General features: G+C 41.5%; 1 non-coding gene across 1 annotated transcript; it reads right to left on the minus strand.

The window, feature by feature from the left end:
• Positions 1-1,567: 1,567 nt before the first annotated feature.
• LOC116477119 (U6 spliceosomal RNA) lies at positions 1,568-1,674 on the minus strand. Its single transcript, XR_004250361.1, has one exon. It is a non-coding gene; the product is annotated as a U6 spliceosomal RNA (small nuclear RNA).
• Between the last annotated feature and the right edge of the window lie 2,883 nt (positions 1,675-4,557).

The raw sequence follows: 4,557 nt of genomic DNA on the forward strand, positions 1-4,557 counted from the left end.
GTTTTTGTTGGTGGTGATGGTGTTCTCATCCTTCTCTCCTTCCTTCTATCTTCTTTTTATCAAAGATGATTGGTGGTATGACTTAATTTCTTGTTTTTTATTTTTTATGTATCCATTATATGTTTTTCAATTTGAGGTTACTATGAGGCTTGCAAATACTATTTTATAACCCATGATTATAAGCTGATAAAAACACTGTATACATAAACAAAAAGAAAACTAATAAGAATTCTAAACTTTACTTTGTTCCCTGCTTTTTAACTTTTTGTTGTTTTTGTTTATATCTTCTTGTACTGTGTGTTAAAAAGTTGTAGTTATTACCTTTGAGTGGTTCATCTTTTAGTCTTTCTACTTAGGATAAAAGTAGTTTAAACAACATAGTTACAGTGTTATAATATTCTGTATTTTTCTGTGTATCATTATTACCAGTGTGTTTTGTCCCTTCAGGTTTGCTCATTAACGTTCCTTTTTTTAAATTTGTGCTGAAGTACTACTCTTTATTTTTTTTTCCATAAGTTACTGGGGTACAGGTGGTATTTGGTTTCATGAGTAAGATCTTTAGTGGCAATTTGTCAGATTTTGGTGCACCCATCACCCAAGCAGTATACACTGTACTCCATTTGCAGTCTTTTATTCCTCACCTGAGCAGTATACACTGCAGCTTATTTGTAGTCTTTTATCCCTTGCACCCCTCCCACTCTTCCCCTTAAGTCCCCAAAGTCCACTGTATCATAGCTTAGTTCCCACATACCAGTGAGAACATACGATGTTTGGTTTTCCATTCCTGAGTTACTTCACTTAGAATAATAGTCTCCAATCTCATCCAGGTCACTGCAAATGCTGTTAATTCATTCCTTTTTATGGCTCAGTAGTATTCCATCATATAAATATACCAGTTTCATTATCCACTTGTTGATTGATGGCCATTTTGGTTGGTTCCACGATTTTGCAATTGCGAATTGTGCTGCTATAAGCATGTGTGTACAAGTATCTTTTTCATATGTTTTCTTTTCTTCTGGGTAGATACCCAGCATTGGGATTGCTGAATTAACTGTTAGTTCTACTTTTAGTTCTTTAAGGAATCTCCACACTGTTTTCTATAGTGGGTTTACTAGTTTACATTTCCACCAGCAGTGTAGAAGTGTTCCCTGTCCACTGCATTCATGCCAACATCTGCTTTTTGATTTTTTGATTATGGCCGTTCTTGCAGGAGTAAGGTGGTATTGCATTGTGGTTTGCATTTCCAAGATCATTAGTGATGCTGAGCATTTTTTCATGTGTTTCTTGGCCATTTGTATATCTTCTTTTGAGAATTGTCTATTTCTGTTCTTAGCCCACCTTTTGATGGGATTGTTTTTTCCTTACCTATTTGTTTGAGTTCCTTGTAGATTCTGGATATTAGCCCTTTGTCAGATATATAGTGTGAAGATTTTCTCTCACTCTGTGGGTTGTCTGTTTACTCCTCCGCTGACTCTTCCTTTTGCCATGCAAAAGCTCTTTAGTTTAATTAAGTCCCAACTATTTATCTTTGTTTTTAATACATTTGCTTTTGGGTTCTTGGTCATGAAAAAACATGGAATGCTTCACGAATTTGCACGTCATTCTTGTGCAGGGGCCATGCTAATCTTCACTGTATCATTCCAATTTTGGTATATGTGCTACAGAAACAAGCATGTTCTTTGCTAATTGAAATAATCCCTGTAGCACTTCTTTTAGAACAGGTCTGGTGTTGATGAAATCTTTCAGCTTTTCTTTGTCTGGGAAAGTCTTTATTTCTCCTTCATGCTTAAAGGATATTTTCACCAGACACACTATTCTAGTGTAAAAAATGTTTCCTTGCACACTTTAGATACATCATGTCACTCTCTCTGGCCTGTAAAGGTTTCCACTCTAATGTCTGCTTCCAGATGTATTGGAGCTCCATTGTATCTTATTTCTTTTCTGTTGCTGCTATTAGGATCCCTTCATTATTTTTTACCTTTGGGAGTTTATTAAATGCCTTGTAGTAGTTTTCTTTGGGTTAAATCTGCTTGGTGTTCTATAATCTTCTGGTACTTGAGTACTGGTATCTTTCTCTGGGTTTGGGGCATTCTCCAATATTATCTCTTTGAATAAAGTTTCTACCCCCTTCTCTTCCTCTGCCTCCTCTTGAAGGCCAATAACTCTTAGATTTGCACTGTTGAGGCTATTTTCTAGATCCTATAGCTATGCTTTACTTTTTCTTCTGTCTCCTCTGTGTATTTTCAAATAGCGTGCCTTCAAGCTCACTAATTCTTTCTTCTCCTTCATCACTTCTGATATTAACAGACTCTGATGCATTCTTCAGTATGTCAGCTGCATTTTTCAACTCTATAATTTCTACTTGTTTCTTTTTAATAATTTCAACCTCTTTGTTAAATTTATCTGATTGAATCCTGAATTCTTTGTGTTATCTTAAATTTCTTTCTGCTTCCTCAGCATAGCTATTTTGAATTCTCTGTCTGAAAGGTCACACCTATCTGTTTCTCCAGCATTGGTCCCTAGTACCTTATTCAATTCATTTGGTGAGGTCATATTTTCCTGGATGATCTTGATGCTTGTAGATGATCACCATTGTCTGGGCATTGAGTAATTAGGCATTTATTGTAGATGTCACAGTCTGAGCTTATTTGTACCCAACCTTCTTGAGAAGGCATTCCAGTTATTCAAAGGGACTTGGGCCCCAAATCCAACAATGCTGTGGTTCTTGCAGGCTCAGAGTTACCGCCTTGGTAGTCTTGGATAAGATTTGGAAGAATTCTCTGGGTTACCAGGCACAGACATTGTTATTTTCCCTTTCTGTTTCCCAAACAGAGTCTTTCTTACTTTGTGCTGGGCCTCCTGGAACTAGGGGTGGGGAAACACAAGCACCTTTGTGGCCACCACCACTGGGACTGTTTTAGTTCAGACCTGAAGCCAGCACAGCATTAGTCTCACCCAAGGCCCACTGTAACAACTACCTGCCTAAGTTTGCTCAAGGCCCTAGGGCTCTACAATCAGCAGGTGGCAAAGCCAGCCAGGTTTGTGTCCTTCTCTTCAGGGCAATGAGTTCCCCCAGGCCCCAGGTGGGTCCAGAAATGCTGTCTGGAGCCAGGGATTGAAGTCAAAACATTCAGAAATTTACCTGGTGTCCTAGTCTACTGTGGCTAAGCTGGCACTCACATCACAAGACAAAGCCCTTCTCACTCTTCCCTCTCAAAGCCCAAGTGCTCTTCAGTCAGCTTGTGATGAGTGCTGCCAGGCCCGAGACTCACCCTTCAGGGCAGTGGGCTCTCCTCTGGCCCAGGCAGGTCCAGAAAAGCTGACCAAGAGCCTAGATCTGGACTCGAAGACCCCAAGAGCCTGCTTGGTGCTCAACCCCACTGTGGTTGAGCTGGTACCTAATGTGCAAGACAGAGTGCCCTTTACTTTCCCCTCTGCTTTTCTTTAACAGAAAGAGTCTTTCGCCATAACGACCACAGCTGGGAATGTGCTGGGTCATGCGTGAAGCCGACAGGTCTGAGAATCCAGTGCTTACAGTGTATTACCTGGGTATTGCTGTTGGTTATTCAAGGTGCAGGGGCTCTGTAGTCAGCAGATGATGAATCCTGCCAGGTGACACGGCAGCACTGAGTTCAACATAAAGTCCCCAGTCACTGTGCTGTTCCTCTCCCAAGCACATGATTTCTCTGTGCCATGCGGCTGCTGCCAGAGGGTGGCAGAGGAGCGGCACAAGCACTCCCTTAGCTCCCCTGGCTGGTGTCTCCGTAGGTCTCATGTGTCCCCAGTCCACTGGGTTCAGCACTATATCTTGCCTAGAAATTGCAGTCCATGTGGCCTAGACTGCACCTCAAGTTCACTTAGGGCCCCGAGAACACTAAAACCTGCGGTGTCAAGGCTTGCCGGAACTCAAGCTCTAACCTCTGGGATGAGTGATTCCTCTCTGGCTAGGGCCAGTCCAAATTATTCCTCCATAGGTGGACATCAGCTGAGCACAGCTTGGTTCTGCTCTTCACTGTGACAGGGCAGCACCAAGATCAATGCAAAGCCTCATGATCGCTGTGCTCTCCCTCTTCCAAGAGCACAGATTCTCCATCACCACTGCAAGGGGATAGGGGAGGGGTGGTGTAGGCAATGGAAGACTGTCTTTCCTGCCCTTTTCAATGACTCTTTCAGCGATATAAAGTTAAAACCAGGTATTGTGATTGCTCACCTGGTTTTGGCTCTTATAACGGTGCTTTTTATGTGCAGTTAGTTGTTAAAATTTGGTGTTCCTGTAGGGTGGGGAATGAATAGTGTAGACTTCTATTCAGCTGTATTGCTCTATACTCCTTGTTCAATTTTTCTTGTATTTTTAGCATTTTAAAATATTGGTATGAGAAGTGAAATACCACCATCATAAAAATCAAAAGTAGGTTGCAGTTATCATTTGGCCAGGTGCCTGACAGCAAGAAAACAACACTGTAGACTGAGAAACAAGTGGCTTTTGGTGTGCTATAGTTAAGACATTTGGGGCTGGGCATAGTGGCTCATGCCTGTAATCCCGGCACTTTGGGATGC

The sequence above is a fragment of the Hylobates moloch genome, unplaced genomic scaffold, assembly GCF_009828535.3.
Source record: "Hylobates moloch isolate HMO894 unplaced genomic scaffold, HMol_V3 SCAFFOLD_2, whole genome shotgun sequence".
Classification (NCBI taxonomy): domain Eukaryota; kingdom Metazoa; phylum Chordata; class Mammalia; order Primates; family Hylobatidae; genus Hylobates; species Hylobates moloch.